This window comes from Herpailurus yagouaroundi, unplaced genomic scaffold (genome assembly GCF_014898765.1).
Source record: "Herpailurus yagouaroundi ecotype Mexico unplaced genomic scaffold, PumYag 29, whole genome shotgun sequence".
NCBI classification, from domain to species: Eukaryota; Metazoa; Chordata; class Mammalia; order Carnivora; family Felidae; genus Herpailurus; species Herpailurus yagouaroundi.
The window spans coordinates 81,340,465-81,362,643 of record NW_024412377.1 but is presented as its reverse complement, the minus strand read 5'-3'; the positions used below and the strand labels follow the sequence as shown (position 1 = coordinate 81,362,643).

The following is a 22,179-nucleotide window of genomic DNA, read 5'->3' as shown; positions in this document are numbered from 1 at the left end:
AAGGATAGTCATTCTGCTAACTATAGAGGGAAGAAAACAATAAGAAATATTATTTTTTGATTGGTTGCTACTCATGTAAGTAGATTAATATTCTGAGTGTCATCTTTGTGAGGAAAGAATTGTTGGTACCCAGAAAGAAAATGGTGGTTTCTTCTATTTCTAAAAGGCATTTGTGTCTTAAGCAGAAATATGGATTGAAAATGGGTAACAAATAAGAATTTTGAACATAATTAATCATAATAAATTATAAATTCAATTTCAGCTCTGTGTACATAGTCCAAGAGATTTAACTTCAAGAGAAAATTATGTTCAAGTCAGGAGAAAATAGCTGATTGAGAAACATTGACAATAAATTCCCAATACTACTAAGGTGAGAGCATTCTTCATTTTTGTTCTAATTGTGTATAATATTGAAATAAGGAATATTTCTGGAAGCTCTGCCTAGCTGTTTCAGATGAGCTATTTTTATGAAAAATAGTCTTTATTACAGATAATCATTCGTATGCGATCATACATACGAAATGCCTTGCACTGTGCCTGCCATAGGTGTTGCTCAGCTGTTGTTTTTCCTTATTGGAACTCTAGCTGTTCAGACTTGTTCCGTGATCCAGCCTCCATTTAGGTGCTATCACCTGAACTGTAATCACTTCAGAGGGAATAATAACTTCTGGGTATTGTTGTTTCTTTCATTAACCAAAATCTATACAATTAAAGTAGGTGTGATAACCCATGCTAAATTCATATTTTCTTCAAAAAAATAAGATATCAGTTCACCAGGCTTTGTCATTTGTTAACTATCATGGTCTAAGTCTAATCCTTTTGATGCTGATAAGAAGAAAAAAAAAAGGTGCTTTTTACCAGCTGGATGAAATTACAGTAAGATAGCCAGAAAAATGATTTATGTTCTGATCCCAAGAGAGTAATCAATTTACACTCTGAAGCATGAAATCTGATTGCCCTTTTCTCTAATGTAAAACACCATGTACTACAATTTACTGGCCATAAAACTACTCATCCATAGTCAAAGCATTTTGCTCCATGATTTCTCTATGCAATCTTCAAAGAAAGGATTGATATGAAATTAATCAACTATTGACTCCATATAGAGAATCCCTGCCCACCTTTTTAAACTCTGCTTGGAAAAGAGACCTCCATAAATTATTAATAGAATTCTGCAGTTCATGTCATAATTTATTTCCTTCCAATGCCTACTGATTTTTTAGGCCTCCAGAATCATGAATTTGTCTTTCCACATATCTTGTTTTCTTCCCTGGGTTATAAAGTTAGACAACTTTCCCAGATTTTCAAGCTTATTACTGCAATCACCCTTTCTTCCAATGTCATTTTCATTCAGAAAAGAATGATTTCATTTACACTACTTTAAAGATAGTAGATTTCTAAATAATTCCAAATTCACTCCCTACCAATCACTTTACATTCAAATGTCTCGTTGATGCTTATGTTACAAGAATTAGACTAAAATCTTACTGAACATAAGATTTTCAAACAGTTTGAATAAAAGTATTTGGATCTTATAGAAATAAATATTTGTGTAAACATGTCCAAAATTTTCATAATCTGAATAGAGCTATGTTTCATTATCAATCTCACATCTTGTCTGTGGTTTCTCTTATTCAAAAACTGGTATACATAAAAATAGAAAGCTTAAATTTTTATTTTCAAAATGTTTTGAATCTTGAAGATTCACCTTCTCTTTCCAAGAAGTTTAATGTCACTGAGCTTATTTTAAATACCACTTTCAGCTTTATGTTAAAGTCATTTTTACATTTGCCTTTAAATTTTTTTTTTCTACTTAGAAGTGGGACATAACACCTATTGTCTCTTAGTCTGCAATACTGACAACTGGAAAAAAAAACAGTAACAATTTCAAGAGCACAAAGTTTTAGTCACAATATGAGAGGAAAAAAAATATTTAGTTTAAGGTTAAGTGATTCTTTTATTTTTTTCATTTTGAGGGGAAGAAGGGGCAGAGAGAGAGGGAAAATGAATCCCAAGCAGGCCCAGCACAGAGCCTCAATGTGGAGGGGTGGTGGGGTGGGGGGCTCCATCTCATGACCCTGAGATCATGACCTGACCCTAAAGCAAGTTGGATGCTTAACCCCTAACAGACTGAGCCACCCAGGGGCTTCTACAAAGAAATTATTCTAATAGCATAACTTCTCTTCTCAAGTACCAGGAGAGTATAATAACTTTTAACATAACTATGGCTTTTCCTTGAGTATGTTCCATCTAGAGCAAAAGTCTTGCTAAATCATCAGCTCTCACCTCTATTTACAAGGGTCTGTCTTTGATTACAAGAAAACCAAATTTAGTAGTGCTCTGTACTCCAAGCACATTCCTCTTCTTATAAGAGGAACTGTCAGTTATAATCACTTCAAAATAGGTGTTAGAGGGTTACCAAGAACAACAATTTGAAGCTTCTAATATATTGGATGTGTAAAACTGAAACAAGATAGATTTAGTCAAATAAGAATGGCAGACTTTTCCTGGAATTTGAAAGAGGCTGTTTAATACTGTTTCTGGTGTTCTGGTAACCAATATTAAAAGTCAGGAAATTTGTGAGTTTTATAATTATTTAAAATTATGTTAATTTTGAAGAATTTTGTAATTTTTCCAGGACAAGTTAAATTATTGAATCACCCAGTTCCTTGCTACACAAAGTATGGTCCATGAACCACACTGACATTGGTCTGGGGTCATGTTGGAAATACTGAATGTCAGACCTGATGCGGAATATTCATTTTCAATGAGATCCCCAGGTGTTGCAGAAGCATATAAAGGTTTAAGAAACACTGAACTAGTTAACATTGCTTCTTGGAAGGGCCAAAACCTCATCATGACAGTTTGTGGGTCTGTATGCGGATGTAGACTGCTGTGCTGGAAATGGATCACAGGTGCACTCAAGCCCTCAGCCCTCAGAGCAGGTGGGTGGAGGCTGACTCAGCCAGAACCCCCAGAACAGTCGCTACAGTTGCAGGTGGTCTTATCCATTAACCCCAGTGTGCCATATCCACATCATCATTTTCTATGTGGGCTGCTACATGATAAAAGGTAGCAATGCACTGCTCTGATGAATTACATTTAATGGTATATTTTGATGGGAAGGATTAAAGAGAGAAAGTAAATAGAAAGGGGAAATCAAAGCAGACAAATCAAAAGTGAGGAAGTCAGAATAAGCTTGGATATTTGCTTCAGTTCCCCAATTCCTTGCAAAGTTACATAAGTAGAGTTTATACAACAACCAGGCAATGTTGGAAGAATAGTTCCTGGCTGGCAAGGTTTCTTTTTCTTAGTTTTTGCTTTAATATAAACCAGCGTAGCCTAAAACATGAACAGAATTGTTTAGCAGTAAGCCCTTGGCAATGGCAGCAGAAGAATCACTGAATAATAATGGAACATAGACCAAACTAGGAAAAAAAAAAAAAAAAAAAAACCATTTCTCTTATCCACATTTGTTGAAGCATTTGTCCAGTGCTTTGAAGAGAGTGGCTTAGAAGCTGATATAAGAAGCCAAATCTATAGCAATTGTTACTGTTATACATGGGCTTGTTATTTAGTTAATTTTTCACTTACTATTTTAACTCTTATTACTTAATATGGGTCTGTCTTTCTCAATGAACATTTTTTAAAGGTCAAAATTAAAGAATCCACAGTCTTAGCTTCTCTCTTGTAGCACTGCAATGGCTTCAAATTGGTTTCTCTTGCTAGTTTCCCTCTTTCAAACCTATTATTCACATAATTATCTGAGAGACCCCTTGAGAATACAAATCTTTTTATGTCACTTTTCTGCTTATACTGCTCCAATGGCATTCAGAGCAAATTCCTTCATTTGTCATTCACATTCCCTTAAGACTTCTTGAGTCAACTTCTTTTGCTATTCCAGACCCAACTACATTGCAACTATATCATACAGCTGTAGTTTCCCAAACATGCAGTGCTTTATAACGTCTCTGTCTGCACCTGCTGTTTCTCCTGCTATCATGCTCTTTTCCTTCCTTGTTGACTTGGCGACACCTTTCTCATTCCTGAAGCTTCAGCTCCAGTGTCAGCTCCTATAGAAAGTCCCCTCTTCCCCCCTTCTAGTAATGTATTCCCAGGGAACCCCGTGTTGTCTCTATCATGGAATTTCTCACTGAGTATTGTCATCAGGAACAAATTCAGGGATGCAGGACCAGTACAGTTGCATAGAGCTCTGCTCTGAAGGGCCCCACACTTTATTTAATATTCTGCTGTCACCATCTTGAAATTCTTAATTTTATCTTTGAATTTGGGTTTTGCAAATCAAGTCACCTAGGACAGCAGAGCATGCACTTGAGCAGAAGAGATACTTTCAGTAATGGTGTCAGCCATTTTTGACTGCCCCCTTCACATAAAACAGTTGCAATGCCCCAAGATCACAGAATTCCAGTAGACCCACAATGCATGAGATTTCCAGAAAATTGAAAACAAGTACAGGATAAGCATGTTACATCTACTGCTAAGTAGGAAGCAACATTTACAACCCCAAAGAACATGCTCTCTATTCCAACTGGAGCTTGCTTGGAACACAAGAAGAAGACAGTAATGTTCTTAAAGAACAGTAATGTTCTAAAAATGAGCAACGAACCCTAACATCCTTTCCTATTCTTATTATTTCCCCATGTTAGCCAAACCCTTACATGGAAAATTATAACACACAAAAAAGGGAAAGATAGAGTAATCATAGTCACTTTAATTCTAGTCCTTCCTTATTCATTAGTAGCCTATAGGTGGCAAGTGCTGGTAGAATGCATGCATATCAAGAAGTGAAATGAAAATAGTTGAGTTAGTTTTGTGCAACGTTTCTACTGTCCCGGTAAAAACAAGATACTACAATTATGCAATTTCAGTGATTCTGCCTGTGAGTCAAATGCTTTCATATTTGGATTTTTTAAAGCTGGTACTGCACCATATAAAGATGGATAACAAAATTTATGCTAACAATTTAAATTTCTAATTTTCCTTTACTTAGAATGATATTAAACATCACTTTAAAAAATAGTATGCCAAATCAAGAGAGCTTTTGGAAGAAAAAAAGTTTAAAATTTTTGCACTGCTAATGGTACTTTTTTTCCTGATTTTTTTTAACAAGAGGCTCCACATTTTCATTTTGCAATAGACTGCAAATCTGTGGTTCACTCCAGTTATAATTTGTTTTACTTCTCTGTGTACCATATTAGATTAGGAGCTTCTTAAAGGTAGGGACTTTGTTTTTTATCTCTGTATCCCTACTGTTCCCATATAGCAGGCTCACAAAAGATAAATGTCACATGGCAATTGCAGCTGACTTCCATGTTTCCAGAAAAGGGAGACAAAAGAAGCAGTTCTTTCTCCAGATTGTGTCCTTAACAAAGTATATTTGCCTTGAATGTGCCAATATGGAGTAAGGAGAATAAAACCAATTCTCCAATCAATTGGTACTGGTTTTAAATACTTGCTAGGTCTGTAGTAGGCTTTGTGGGAAATTCACAGGGATTATATCTTGGAGTGATTTGTGAGGTATGACTGCTTACTCACAGAAACATGGGATAAAAGGTAAAGATGGTTCATGCTCACAGGAGAAATGTGCATTGAGACATAACAGGGGCTGGAAGAGTTGTGACAGATACCAAACTGGAGGTTTATCTAGGTAGCAAAAGCAAAATTCCTGCCTGGACAACCCCAATGGCTCAAGGTGAGGTAGGAAGGTCCTAAGGCCAGGAGGTGGCCTAGGTCCCCAGATTCCTATCAAATAGGTCTTATCTGGAGAATTTATGTGCCTGGACCTAGGCCCTGCTCATTAGTGAAGTAGGAATCAGAAGCAGAACTCCAGGCCCCAGGGAAGGAGCCCAGTCCTGGAGGGCATTAGCATAAAAGAAGTTTCAAAAAAAAGCCCGCAGAAAGGATAAGAGCAGGAGGCTGACCCACAACCAAGGCCAAGGGTGAATGGGTACAAACAAGCAGGGACACCAATCTGCTCAGTCACTTGGTTGGGGAGTGACACAGACCCCATGGGCATCAGTGAGTCCAGATAAGAATATGACCTACAAAGCCAAAGAAATTATTTCAGAGGAATGAGAGGAAGATACACAAAACTTAGGAAATTTGTAAGTTTTTGTCACAAGACAAATACTTATGAAACAAAATAGAACTAAATTTAGCCTGACATACAAGAGACAAATAATGGAGCTCATATTTTAAGTAATATGAGGAGTCATAGTGAGTTGGAGAAATGTGAAAAGGATTCCTGGACAAAATGGCATAAGACCTGGATGTTCAAGAAGGAGATACTTTGTGTCATAATAATGAGCCTACAGAATACTGCAAATGGGAATGGGCTCCATAAGAGGTCTGTGCCTGGGAATGTGGTGTGTAGGCAGAACGATGTGATAGAATAATGCCCCCCAGAATATGTCCATGTCCTACTCCCCAGAACCTGTGCATGTTACCTTATATAGCAAAAGGAATTGCAGATGAGAGCAAATTACTGAGGTGTGGAGCACATCCTGGATTATCCTGGTGGGCCCATTATAATCCCAGTGGCCCTTGCAAAAAAAGATGCAGGAAGGGTCAGAATCAGTAGAAGAGGTGACATGACAATGGAAGCGGGGACTGCAGTGACATGGTCTGCGGATGGAGGAAGCCACCCTGAGGCAAGGAATATGAGCGACCATGAAAACGGGAAAAGGCAAGGAAACAGATTTCCTCCTCAGAGCCTCCCTGCGGAAACCTCCCTACCAACATCTTGACTTAAGCCCAGTCAGAAAGATTTTGGACTTCTGACCTCTAAAAGTGTGAGAGTTAAAATTGTTATTTGAGGCCACTAGGTGTGTGGTGGTTTGTTGCAGCAGCAGTAGGAAACTTGTAGAGGCACTAGGAAACATGGTCTAAGCTGCAAAGCTATTTGTGGCCACTCTGGATGTGTCAGTAAAAACCAGATGTAGCCAAGCAAATGATAGAACTCGATGCATGATGCTGTCTTCTTCTGTGCTCCACATGCATCACAGTGGGGTGCCTCAAAAATAAGCTTTGGAGAGTGGAGGCCCAAAGCAGTCAGCCCACCACACTGTGTTGAGAGCCCTCAGATGCCAAGATAAAGGTGCTGGCAAGTTGGTTTTGGATGAGGCCTCTCTTCCTGGCTTGGAGATAGCTGCCTTGTCACTGTATCCTCACAAGACAGCTCTCTTATCATTATGTCCTCACCTTTCCGCTATGTGTGCCCATGAAGAGAGAGATCTCTGAGATCTCTTCCACTTCTTATATGGACACCAGTCCTATTGGATCAGGGTACCACTCTTATGATATCATTGAACTTAAATTACCTCCTTAAAGAACTATTTCCAAATACAGTCACATTAGGAGTTAAGGCTTCAACATATGAATTTGGAGAGGACTCAATTGAGTCCAAACCAGATGATGACAATTAGGAATGCACCATCTTTTAACTTGAGGGTCTGTGACCTCATATTTGTCATGTTATGAAGACTATATCAGGAAGCATTATGAAAGTACTTCCAGAACACCTTTTAATTTTCATGCATTTTCAGGATTTTCCTAATGTCACAATCTGCCCAGAAATTTGCCCATCTGCCCAAAGAAAGAGAAGGAAACCAGGTTGCACACTGTCATCTTTTCCTCATTCACCTATGTGAAATGCTAATTACAGAAAGTACAATGAATTTAATATTATCTTTTTGCAAAAAAACAAAACAAAACAAAACAAAACAAAACATGTAGCTGGGTGCCTGCTGTCAGGATATAATTATACAAAGTGGATTTGGTCTCAAGCAAGACACGAAGGTTACCATCCCAGCCACATAAAGTGCCTAGGGAGCTCCTCTAATTACCACCAACTAGAGATTTAGTCTTCTATCTCTTTCAGATAAACGTCAGCAGCAGCAGCAGCAGCGACAGCCTGCACCTTCCAACATCACACTTCTTCATTAGTCTGCTCTGACTCACCCTCCTCACTGTCTCCCACCCAATAAACCTTCCATTGAGTGATTTATCTTTCCATGTACTGGGTGGCACTTAAACCACTGCCTTCTTTCTTCTTTCTCTAATTCCTACCAGATAATTATTCAGTGTCTCTGTCATGCAAGGATATTCATATATGCTGTTTTATTCAGGCCTCATTGTGCTCCTGCTAAGTAGACATCATCCCTCCATAAGTGGGTAAAGTGAGTATCGAAGCAGTTACGTGGTTTGGCACCAGTATTGAATCATCACAGTGGGCATCCGGAGGGAGGGGGAAGGAAAACAGGAAAGAGGGATGGGGGAAGGAGAAGGGGAAGAAATCTTCAGGAGTGGGGGATAGGAGTAGTAAAGTCAGATGAGCCTTACATCTGCCATCCCTCAGGATCAACATGGCCTTTCATATGCCCCAGAGGCTCTATACCCAGAGACTAATTTTATAGGAATTTATTGTAATAGGAACTTGTATAACCTGATTGATTAGAATTGGTTGAACTTGCTGTCCAGACAGCAAAACTGTAGTATAATTCCATAAATAAGCTCTGGCTCCTATGCCTAATGAGAGCTTACAGTCACCCCGAAGGAAAACATCATCTATCTCTGCTGTTGATTTCCTTTCATCCCAAATGCATGAAAAGATACTTTTTAAGCCTTTTTTTTTTTTTCATAGACTTCTCTCCATCCAAGTTGGAATAGGGCCCCAAATCTGTCCACAGACTGGCTGGTTCCCTGCACCTAGCCTCTACTATGACCAGGACCAAGAAGGACAGTCACATTCCTCCCATCTAAGCACTGCAGGAAACAAAATTTATGAGGTTGAAGAAAAGGGGGATCGGGTGGTTACAGTCCCAATATGCCTTCAGGCTGACTGCATTCACTGCTGTCTCCAGTGCTGAAATCAGTGCAAGTGTATGATTTCCAGTCTGTAAACTCAAGGTTTAAGCAGTATCTGTTTCTATAACTCAGATGAAATATAAATTCAAGCATACATCTAACCACATTATTGGGAAATTCATCTGAGGTAATATTGGAACTCCTTGTTGAGGTCTGATAAGAACCTGGAAGTCTTACAATATGTACAGGGAACATCTCTGTCCTCCATCTGCCTTTCTGGCTCTCCATTCTTCAATCCGTCATGGACACCGCTGACATTGCCTAAGGCCACAGTAGTCCCCTGAAGTCTGATAACTTTAAGTCAGATAACATGGGAGGAACATAAATGTTTTGCAGAGGCTGCAAACCCCTTCCTTAGGTGCCTCACCATCATTTCTTTGATATATTGCCACCCATACAGAGTTGGGTGTGGGTATATCTACTCCCCACAAACCTCTCTCCCTTTCTCAACACAGGGAAGTATTTTTGCCTCCCCTTTTCCTTCTTTCCTTTCCCTCATAGAGCTTACCCATTTCCTTCATTTCCCCTTCCTCTCTACCCCAAGCATCATGCATTAGTGCTTTATTGGGCTTGGGTTTAAAAACAAACAAAAAATAAGAAAACAAAAACAAAAGAAAAAAAGAATCTCAAAGGCCACTGACTTCAGACTGCAAATATGAAGTAATTGATATTTCTTCTGGATGTAGTGACTAAATTTGACCTTGGGCAAGTGAGTATACATGCAGTAATTTAACTAGGTTGTGTGGCTATAACCAAAGCATATGTCCAAGAAGAAAAGGTGTGATATGACTAATGGGTCAGGGTGCAATGCATTGGTCCCACCAACCTTTGTGCCTTTCAGTTTTATTCTCTTTTTCTAGATACCTGCCATATATATGGTCTAAAAAGGAAAGATCTCTCATATACACATTGTACTCCTGATCAGACTTTGAACCATGGGTAGGCAACTAACTCAAGGTTAGCCAGTCACTCACATGGCCTCAAGCAAGAGCTCTCCCCTGTAAGGGAAGAAATGATGATTGACCAAGCGTGGATCCTCTGCGTTACCAAGTGTGAGTTCAGAGACAGAAGAAAATCATTGATAATTGGAAGATCAGCAGAAGCAGAGATGAAAGGTAAAGTGACAGCAATGGGAAAAAAAAAAAAAAAAGAAAACAAAGGAAGAACAGTAGATTTCTGGGGCTGACCTAGTGACAGGACACCTGGTGGTTAGGGCTGAGTTCTCACCTAAAATATCTTCCAGTTCCTATTTTTTTGAAAGGCCTGGCTATATATTGTTCCTGTTTTCCTTCTTTCTCTGAGAATCTTTTCCACACAATCTAATCTAATTTTCTGAACAAACCTGAGCCACTCTCTGGTCCTGGTGACCTAAAAGAGGCTCACTCACATTTATTTGAAAAGAGCCTTCTAAGGTTTAAGATTAGATCATTTAAAGAACAGTAAACTATGACTCACAGATTAATAAACATTTCAAAGGGCAGCAAATAACAGACTTTTATTCTGAAGTTTGAAGATTAAGCAGTCCCAGATAAATAGCCACCAATGAAAACATCTTAAACTACTAACCCTCTCTGTCTGCTCCTCTTCCTCTAGATTTTGGTCTGTGTTCCTTCTGCTTTTCTTTTTGTGTACTCACTTCCTGTCTCCCCTGCTACCATTTATCTTGGATTATGGTAGCATAATTATCTTGATTCTCCCTTGATTTCTCTGTTTCTTCTCTTTCCTTGGTCTCTCCCTTCTGTGTGAATGTCTCTCTCCCATTCCCCTTCAGTATCTTATTCCCTTACTCATCTTTTTCCCCCTTTTTCCTTATCTGGTTGCCTCTCCTCCCATCCTCCTTTTATTACTTTCCTTACTAACATATGTTAAAGACCACAAGATAGAAAAGAAATATATTCATTAGAATTTATTGTGCTTATCACATCCCATGTTCTATTTCCTTTATTTAATAGCAGGTGACGTTTATTAAACAAAAGGGAATACCTAAACAATCTGCTTTGCATGTGTCCCTCAGTTGATTGTTTTCTCCAATATTCTGTGGCCTTGGCAGAAAATAAAGGCTGTCCAAACCCAGGACTCTGCATAGAAGGTTACCAAGGAGACAATAGATTCTCTGGTCACTTTCTAGTTGTAAAAAAATGTTTTTAAATCTGCCTGGTGTTTAAGCTGAAAAGAAAAAAAGTATATAATCAATTATTTACTAAATTAGATTATTTATCCAAAATGTACACAGCTGTTATTGCAGTGAAAATAGTGATTTTAGTTTCATTGCATAGAAGTTATCACTCTTGGTGGTGCTCTGGAGCTGATGTTAATTTTTTCTACTAGATTAGTTTTTTAATGTTCCCACGTTGCACATATCCTTTGTGAGTCTGAAAGTCAAGTTTCAAAATACGTCTCACGCTTCATAGACCAAGTCCTAAGCCCTTATCACAATTCTCACCCTTTTGTCAAATGATTAAAATCCCTGTTGACATTTAGTGTCAACAGAGAAAGTTATCCAGCATTTGGTGAGCATTACCCTGCCAATTACTCCTGTTTGTATCCAAGAGCATAGTCACCTGCCACCTAGTGTCTTAATAAAAAACTGCAGTAATGATCCACTTAGACAAGCAAGGTCTTTTGGGCTGCCTCTGAAATCCTCTTTGAACTTAGCTTCAAGCTCTTCTTGATGGCAGGCAGTTTTCTCGATAAAATACTACTGATCTGTCTTCTCCATTTTGAACAGCAAAATTCCACCTGTCACAGTCGGGTAGGGTCCCTCTGGTCTATATGGAAGAATATCCAAAAGAATGGTCTGACTCAGAACCTTACGGGAGAGCAAAGTATGGTTGAGAATTGCTGAAGCGTACAATGGAATAAAAAGCATATAAAGTGTATACAGCTAATGCCATACTGTTAACAATAGTTCTATGTAGCAATTGAAATGACATTTTAATTTAATATTTCACAAATGTTTAAGTGTCTACTGTGAGCTGGGCACCATGCCAGGCACTGGGAATGAGGCAGTGAGTGTTAGAGAGAGGCCCTGCTGTCATAAAGCTTGTGTTCTATGGAGCAAGAAGGATAACAAACAAGATTAATACTCATCAGGATATATATTATCAAGGAAATAAACAGTGTCATGAAATAAGCTTATTGGAGAAGATGGCTTTGTTAAAGGTAGTCAGGGAAAGCATTTCTGAGTAAGTGGCACTGAATGAGACTCAAATACTGAGAATATACCAGGTCTAAAAGTAGCTGGGGAAGGTCATTCGAGGGATCAGCAAGCGTAAAGGCCTGGGAGAAGAAAGAGGTCTGGTGTGTCTGAGGGCCAGACTGAAGGACAATGCAGTTGCAATGTAATGAATGAGGTTAAGTTGTGTTTGATTCTAAACATTGCTGACTGGGGGCATAAAAAGAATACAATTTTTCTATGAGATTTAAATTTTGAAATCAATGCATAATGGATCATATATTTATTGGGACTCTTTAAATGAAACCAAATTAAGAGGAAAAAAGTTTTATTGTGGGAGAGGGAGAGGAATTTAGTAGTTTTCATAATCAGAAAGGACACAGGTGTATCTGGGGATTCTGGAACTACAGACTCTGTTACTGGCTCCTGTTTGTCTGCTTATCTTTAAATGTTGAATTCAGTCTCTCTTACCACTAGGACCATGGATGCTGGCAGCTCTGACCTGACATACAGCATCCTGATCTAGAGCTTTTTTCCTCCTACCTCAGTCTGAAAAGCCCAAGAAAGGACTCTGATCGCCCTTTATGCTCACTCCTACAACCAATTATTGTAGCAAGGGAAGTGAGGAACTATGACCCACCTAGCTGGCATCATGTGCCCATCCTTATGGTCATGTCAGTTACTACAAATGGAGGGGAAATATGTGGTAGCACAGATACGGCCCCTGGGATATCAATGTCACTCTACTGTGTCTATCAGAGATGAGAAAAAAAGGTACACTAAATTGGATTAAGGCTAACATGCCAGTAAGATGTTTCTTTAGGTTAAAAAGAAAAAGGAAAAACAAACTATTGAAGGGCATTAATACTATCCAAAGAAAAAATATGTCTTCTGAAGGAGACTTGGTCAGCCATTAAAATACAAAAAGAAGAAAGTCAATGAGATGAACCTTGGTGATTCTCACTAAGTGCTTTGTGAGGGAGAGGAAGTCTTAGACAATGGTTCCCATGGTAAGGTATATTGTTGAGCTAGCCAGTATCTCTGAGCTGGCCGCTCTTGGGCCCATCCCATTTTAATTTGACATTATCAAATTTCTGATATTAATTTAAAGTAGGTCCTCAATGAGGAACTTAAGAACCTTTAGCATAGCCAGGGATAGTTTTAGTTATTTACGAGATTTTTTTTTTCTTCTTTCATGATTCACGTTCTGTTCATGTGCTTCTATGTCCTATACCAGTTCACTTGAGATTTTTCTTCCTTGCAATATTGCCAACAGGAAAATCTAAGTCTCTGTGTCACTTCTCACTGTTAGTTCACATAAAATTTCCCATCTCTTTTGCTAAGAAAACTTCTCTCTAAAGGGTTTTACAAAATGCTCTCCTGCTCATCACTTGTTATAGGAAAATAGCTTCTTCAATTTGTAGGATACCACAGCTCAGCTCTGTGTGTGTGTGTGTGTGTGTATATCCCTCTGGATCTTAGCTTCCTTATCTTCAGCATGACCAGCATTCCAATTTTTGAAGAAGGTTTTATATTCTATTGCTTTTGACATAAAAAGTAACATTAGCTCTGCTGAAGACAGATTCAATGTTGTACAAAATTAGGAATGACAATAAAAATCAAATGAAAATAGTAAATACCGTCTAGATTGTATAGAGTTTCTGACTTGTTCCCCCATTTATTTACTCACTGACTCAACTAATGTTTTTTGAACACTTACATTGTGCTATGCACTGTGGATACAAGGGTGAATAAGGCAGACAGAATTCCAGTTCTGGGATCCCAATAGTATATGGACTCCATCATGTCTGGAATAAGATGACAAGTAACCCTAGGTCTTGGTCCTCAAAATCCTTTAGAAACTTGGAACTGGAACAAATAAACATGTGCAGATAATGTACATGCTAGGCACTATATGGCAATTGTTAAACAGTGTGACAGAGATGTATTGAGGATGGAATGATTCGTTGTGATTGGAAATTTGTGGGGAAAAGACATCGAGTTCATAGTAATGGAACTGACCTTTGTAGGATTTGAATGTGTTGAATATTTGAAGAAGGAAAAAATTTCTACCTATGTAAAAGGAGTGGAGAAGAATGCTAAAGAGTCCCTTGAAAGAATATGGACTCATTTTTTAGGACTGAATCACTAAGTGTATTTGGATGGCTGTAGGACAAGGAATGGGGATTGATGGGAAATTAGGCTAAAAGTAATAGAAGGCAGATTGTAGGCTACTCAATTTCCATGCATGGGGTTTAGATTTTATTCTGTAGCAATGGCAATCCATCAAAGATGTGTGATAAAGGGCACCTGGGTGGCTCAGTCAGTCAAGTGTTGGACTTCGGTTCAGGTCATGATCTCACAGCTCATGAGTTCGAGCCCCTGCATTGGGCACTGTACTGACAGCTCAGAGCCTGGAGCCTGCTTCAGATTGTGTCTCCCTCTCTCTCTGCCCTTTCCCCACTCATGCTCTGTCTTTCTCAAAAATCAATAAACATAAATTTTTTTTTAAAGATGTGTGACCAAAAAAAATATCTTTGTCAGCAGCTCATAGGTTGGGCTCAGTAAGCAAAAGGCAAAGAAGGCTAGAGAAAAAGTATCCCTTAGCTGCTGCCTTGCTGCCTGTCCAAGTAAAAGAAGGCGAAAACTTATGTTGGTGCCTGTGGAACCAGAAGATGGGTTTAAGAGGCCTAGGAGACAGAGAACTGACAACACTTCTGTGATGGGCAGAGGGAATGAAAAAGGCAGGAGGCACTGAGGTTGACTCCAAGCTCTCTCACTATTGAGGGGGTCAGGTGATGGTGATGCCACACATTGACACAGAACAATGAAGAGAAAGGTAAATTCATGTTTCCAATACACTGAGTATGGAATTCCAGGCAAACATTCAGGTGGACCTTTGAACTAAAAATGGGATATGATCACCCTCAATCCTGCAGCACGTGCATGTGAGAGAGAGAGAGACAGAAGAACCATGGGCTCAGTTGTGATCATGTGACATTCAGCATCACATACTACTCATATTGCAAGACATCACTCGTTTATCAAGTTAAAATTTATTAGAAATGTTTGCTCATCTTGCGGAAAACTCACAGAACAAGTTACTCGCAATCCAGGGTTTTGCTGTATATGTATACATATACATACACACATACACACACACACACACACACACAGACTCAAACACACATACCTAATAAACCATAAGTATCACACCAATACTCATAAAGCAGTGAGTCTCAATACTGACAACACATTTGAATAACCTTGGAGCTTTTAAAACCACCAACACCCAGGGCCCAGGCATCAGTATGATCCTAATAGGCAGCTGACACGGACTGCCACTGTCTCTATGTGAGCAATGCAGAGAAAGAAAATGAGCTTTGGAAGCATGTAAACCTGAATTTGAATCCTACTCCACTATATACTGGCTTCATCATTTTTGGAAAATTATTTGACTTCTCTAGGGTTCAGTTTTTCCATATTTACAGTAAGAATAACACCTACTTTTTGAGTTACTGGAGATAAGATGCCTCCATGAGTGCCTGGTGTCCATTGCAGTAAATGTTCGTGGAATGGCTGAGAGCCAGGATGAGGGCTAAGACAGAGGGAGGACCTGGAGGAAGAAGAGAAGCCAGAACTGAGAAGAGAGGCAGGAGAGAACCCTACAAAGCCAAGTTAGGCCTGCCTTAACCTTATAAAACTTTGTGTTTCTCATATTTTTCTTGAAATCCAGCTAAAAGCAAAAGGTTGGCTAAGAGAGAATGATAAACTTTACCCTGAGGAAGGTCTACAATGTGAGAAAACTGAATACTCCCAATCACCCTTCTTTATTTTCTTTGACCAAGGGAAGGTATATACCACCTGTGCACAACCTGAAATCTAGCTCTTGGGGTCTGATGCTTACTCTAGAACATTATACTACCTAGTGTTCCTCAAGTTGTAGTCTCCAGATCAACAGCAGCAGTATCCCATGGAGATTTATTAGATATGCAAAACCTGGGGCACCTGGGTGGATCAGTTGGTTAAGTGTTGGACTTCCGGTTTCAGCCCAGGTCATGATCTCACAGGTTTGTGAGTTTGAGCCCTGTGTCCTGTTTTGCCCAGTGTGGAGGCTGCTTGGGATTCTCTTTCCTTCCCTCTCTCTCTCTCTGCCCTTCCCCTGCTCATGCTTTCTCTGTCTCTCTCAAAATAAATAAATAAACTTAAAAAAAATTAAAAATGCAAAACCTTAGGGCCCCTCCCCAGACCTACTGAATCTGACTTTGGGGATGGGGCCCAGCAACCTGTTTTATAAGGTTCTCAGGTGGTTCTAATGCAACCTAAAATCTGAGAAGCACTCTATTAAAGTACTATAGCAGGTGCCCTCAGCAACAAAAATGGTTAGCAATAAGTAAGACCACAGCACTTTTCATTCCATTCACTATTGTGTCATGTTAAATCAACTCCTAATTCTAATCTCCTGGCTTAATAAATTTACTAAATGAGGAGATATCCAAATAACTGAATTCTCCCTCAGAAAGAAATACAAAATTATCCTTTAGACTTTACTTGCTTAAGCTCTCAGACAACACTTAAAATTACATTTTTACATATTAGTACTGGTATATCTGCCTGTGTATGAATGTGTGTTGTTTCATATGAGCAAATGTGTATTTATCCATTTGTTCACTTTGCAAAGATTTCCTTTCACATTTGCTTTTCCAGATGTCTCAGGTTATTCCGCCATGCTTCCCAATTAAGTATGTTCTTCACGGCAGGCTTGTGGTCACTGATGAACCTAATTTCTGGCCACAATGCTCTTCACAGCACAAGAAGAGACCACTAGTGTAAGATGTAAAAGCTTAGATTCTGGAGTTAGCTGGGCAAGGCTTAATGCCATCCCCATGTATAATATTACACTAGCTTGTATTTGGGAGTAAATGACAATCTCTGAAATCCTTATTTCCTATTTACTGAAAAACACCTGTGCTTGCCTCATAGACTTTTTGAGGAACATGTAAAATACTTAAAAAATACTACCTTCTGGTATTATGACTTCTAGAAGTACTTTGCTTTTAATTATGGTGTGAAATACTTGCAGATATTTGAAGTAGGATGAATGGAATCAACCTTTTTGCAGGTTTTGTAACAAAGCATTCAAAGCAGTGCTTTCAAACCTGAATATGCAGGCTCCTGGGTGGCTCGGTTGGTTGAGTGTCTGACTTTGGCTCAGGTCATGATCTCATGGTCTTTGAGTTTGAGCCCCGCATCGGGCTCTGTGCTGAGAGCTCAGAGCCTGGAGCCTGCTCTGGATTCTGTGTCTCCCTCTCTCTCTCTCTCTCTGCCCCTCCCTCACTCATTTTCTCTCTCTCTCTCTGTCTCTCTCTCTCTCTGTCAAAAATAAATAAACATTTTTTAAAAAGTTAAAAAAAAAACCCTGAACATGTGTAGAAATCATCCAAGGACCTTGTTAGAATTCGGATACTGATCCAGAATGTCTGAGGCAGGGTCTGACATTTGGCATTTCCAACAAGCTCCCAGGGAATACTAATGAAATGTGTCCCAGTTTAAAGCACTGAGCTTACATTCTGGAACACGTTAAATAGTTAGTAAACATTAGCTCTTGGTATCGTGACTTCCAGAAGCCTCTTTGCTTTGAATAACTGTTTGAAATACTTTCAGAATTTTGGAGTACATGGACATATACTGGAATCTATATTCATCAAAACCAGGAGATGATTACATGATCTGTTTTTAATTGTTTTGTGTAGGTTGAAAAATGGGGAGTATTTTTTCCTCTTTTTAATGAGCTGCTTCTGTCTCCCCTGCACTCACTCAGATACTTTTCTTCATGTGCTTTCACTTCCCTTCTATGTGAAATGCCCTCCCTTGTCTTTCTTACCCAAATTGTAACCTGACCTCAAGGTCCAGCTCTTTCAGAAGAAATGCAGCTCTCAGAACATGCATACTTTACCATGCAACCCTGCATCGTGTGACTCTGACATGATAATACCACGTTTTAAGTAAAACTTCCAGCACTAATATACTTTACAATCAATGTTTATGACACTGGTTCCATTGCTTAGAAAAGTTTTTGGAATTTGTTCTTTAGAATTGCCTCTGCATTAGTCACAATGCATTAGGCTATGTTGCGTGACCAAAATATTCCAAAATCTCATTAGCTTAATGTTACAAAAGCTTATTTTTCACTCAGCATATTCCAATGTAAATCAGGGAGCTTTCGTGCAGACTCTGCTCCAAATAGTGATCCAGGAATTAATGCCCTTTCCATTATGTGAATCTGCCATCTTGGAATGCTTGGTTATGGGCTAAGAAGAGCATGGACAACTGTCCAGGAGATCTATGATCAGGACTGGAAGGGGCTTCCATATGTCACTGGCCAAAATCCAATCAAGTGACCCCAAGCTAACTCTGAGGATCTAGCAAATTTATATGCCTAGCTAGAGGAAATAGTATTAGTGGAGTGACTCCACACAGAGCCATGGAGCAGGATGTGAGGAAGATCAGTTGCCCTGTGTTAAAAAGCTTTTCAGTCAGTGTCTGAGGCAAAGTTGTATGTGATCATTAGTTATAAGTATGTAGAGATGCTAATTCCTTCAGTTCCCAGGGTGGCTAGACAGAGATTATGGCAGCTGAGAGGACCACCCCCCGCCCTGCCAGGTTACCCACACTGGTCATAAACAGCCATGTCCATTTTACGCCAGTGTGCAATTCAAATACCATTTTGTGGTATGAAAAATAAAGAGAAGTACTACTATGTGGTCATATGTAGTTATTGACCAAAAGTCATATCATCTGATTTGGCCACTATTCTTGGCTCTTCTCCCAAAACAAATTTTCCTCCAAAATAGCATCCTAATTATAGAAACTCAAACTAGAGTGCTATATAATCTAGAGGTAATTCTAAGAGAAGTTCCAAAAATATTCTAATTGGTGGCATTTCCAGGATAAATGTTAAAAGTCATTAGGGGGCTACTGTGAAAGGGATAGCCTTCATTTTTATGTTTGAAATAGTGTGCTTGTTAAAATAGAAGTATCACTCTTTTCACTTGGCATATGCTCCCTAGGTTCATCCATGTTGTCTCAAAGGCCACAATGTCATCCTTTTTTGTGGCTGCATAATATTCCTGTGTGTTTATTCATGCACACATCTTGAATCACTATGTTGTACACCTGAAACTAATGTAACATTATGTATAAAGTGTACTCAAATAAATACAAAAAAAATAAAAATAGCAATATTATCATATTATGCAGGTTATCTCTATCCAGCCTGGAATAATTATCTTTTTTTCCCTCATCCTCCTGTTCTTTGTCTTCCTCTTTCTCTTTCCCCTTTTTCTTCCTTATTTCAAGTATTTTAAAGGCTATGTATTTCCCCTTTGTGTCATACACACACACACACACACACGCATGCACACACACACACACACACATACACAGTAGCTTGCTGGCCAGTCTATTGATATGTGCCCCCCCAAAAAGTTACTAGATGTTTAATTTACTCTGTAGACATGTTGATTAAAAAAAATAGATTTAAGCTGATGTAGGAAATCTTTCAAAGTGCAGTATTTTAAGAATTTTCCTCCCAGAGATAAATATTTAATATCAGAATCATTTATTTGGAAGGATTTCACTCCTCTCTAGTAATCGCAGCCATATGGGGGTGCCTGGGTGGCTCAGTCGGTTGAGCACCTGACTTAGTCTCAGGTCATGATCTCGTGGGTCATGGGTTTGAGCTGGCATTAGGCTCTGTGCTGACAGCTCAGAGACTGGAGCCTGCTTCAGATTCTGTGTGTCTCTCTCCCTTTGCCCCTCACCTTCTCATGCTCTGTCTCTCTCTCACTCTCAAGAGTAAATAAACATTAAAAAAAATTTTTTTTATTATAATCACAGCCATATGTTAATATTAGCCACTCCCTTTTGTACATTATCTTCCTTTCTGAATTGTTTCATGCATATAAGAATTCCAGAAATTACAAAAAATATATATGTATCTACCACTGACCTTATATTATTAAACATTACAGATCCTATTGAAACCTTGGGTCCTTATTGGAAGGCCATCATGTCTCCCTTTACAGGAGGAGCTATGAGCCTGAATTTTATATTTATTATTAAGATGCCTATATTGTTTCTTAGTTCCTATGAACAGACACAGAAACAATTTACTAATATTTTGCAGTTTTGAAAATTTTATAAATAACATATGGTTCATATATTTGACAATTGCTTTGCTTTCTTTTTATTATTTGCCTAACATTGTGCTTCTGAGATGTGTGCTATCATTTGCAGCTCTAATCCATTTGTTTTAACTGCTATATGGCATTCAGTACCATGAGAAAATGTGTTCATTTATCCTCCTGTGTTAGTGTACTTCTGGTTGTTTCCACACTTCTGCTTTTACAAGGAGAGCTTCATAAAGTTCTTCTTGGAAATGTCTCCTTGGGCACTTGTTCTAAATCATTTCCAGGACAAATGCATAGGAATGGTATTGGTGGCTTTATAAGGTCATGCTTTTAACTTTACAGGGTTATGCCAGTTGTCCTCCATGGGTTCTGGGCTGGTTTTCATCCACACTGAGAATAAAGGAGAGTCCCTACTGGCTTCTTCAGTTGGTATCATAACACTCAAGCTGATTGTTGTAAAATATGATTATTTTACATCATCTCATTCGCTCATCTTACATTCTCATTATTCCTTTTTTAAAAAAAATTGTTTTATTGGGGTATAAGTGACATGTAACATTATATTGGTGTTAGATGTACAACATAACGATTTGTATATAATGATAAATGATTACCAAACTAAGGATAGTTAACATCTATCCATGTGTCACACCATACAGCTTTAACTGTTAGTTTTATATTAAATCTTGATATGTGGTAGAGTGACTCTCTCATCTGATTCTTCTCTTTCAGGTTGTCTAGCTATTTTTAGTCCTTTTTTTTACATGAATTTTAGAGTCAGCCTGTCAAGTTCAACAAAGAGCCCAGTTGAGGTTGTAATTTGAATTGCATTAGTAGAGATTAATTTGAAGAGGTCTGACAGCTTTACATTATTGAGTCTTCCTATCCTTGAACATGGTTTCATCTTTCTCTTTAAGTATTCTTAAATGTCTTTCAATGAAATTTTATACTTTTTTTCATAAATGCACATCTTTTGTTAGTTTTAATAGTAGGCACCTTATATTTTTTTATTGCTACTGTACATTTTCTGTTTAAATCCTCACAGTGCTGTGAGTTAGATATTTTCATGATTATTTCACAACTAAGAAAACCAAGGCTCAAAAGGGTTAGGTTATTCACCCCATGTCTTTAGTAGTAGAGATGGAATATAAAATAAGTGCTGTCTGACCCCAAGTCCAGTGCTCTTAACATCCGCTTTATGACATTTCTTGTGCTGGGTGTCTGTGATAACAGCTTTTTTTTTTTTTTAAAGGAAACAATGTAAGGATGTTTACAGGCACAAAGTAGGAATAAAATAAGAATAATCATTAATCTCTCCGGGGAAAACTTGAAAAGCAGTGCTTTTCAAACTTTAATGTCTATACAAATGATCTGGAGCTCCTGTTAGAATGTCCATCTCAATCGGTCGGTCTAGAGTCGAGTCTGAGATTCTGTTTTTCCAACCAACTCTTTTATTTAGGGATTCACAAAGGTCTTTCAAAGAAAGGTTTTGCATTTTTCATAACCGGACATCCTTAAATTTAATGCTAGGTACCTTATATTTTGATTATTACTGCTCACGTTATCTACCTTTCTGTATTAATCCTCACAGTGCTCTGAGTTAGAGATTTTATCACCAAGGAAGCGAGGTTTGGAAAGGTTAAGTAACTCACCAAATTCCTTGATAGTAAATGGTAGATAAGACCAGGACGGCTAGTCCGAGGAACTTACTTTGAGAACCACTGCCCTATGTAGTCGCCTCTGGCAAGTGACTCTTTAATGAACAATTATTAAAGGTGATAACTCCACCAGATGGCAGCAGAAGCTCATCATTTTATCTTGAGTGATTTTTTTTTTTTTTTTCACTTCCTTCTGGATGAAGTATCTGACATTGGCAGAGGCCCACCTTCTCAGACTGTTTCAGGGAAATGAATCGGGTTCCCTTGT

General features: G+C 38.6%; 1 long non-coding RNA gene across 1 annotated transcript in view; it reads left to right on the top strand.

Moving 5' to 3' along the window:
• Positions 1–268: 268 nt before the first annotated feature.
• The window catches only part of LOC121012776 (uncharacterized), a 65,733-nt gene continuing 43,822 nt past the window's right edge, over positions 269–22,179 (top strand). Inside the window, exon 1 of the long non-coding RNA XR_005782292.1 lies at positions 269–370. This is a non-coding gene — a long non-coding RNA (uncharacterized LOC121012776). The remainder of the gene's footprint in view (positions 371–22,179) is intronic.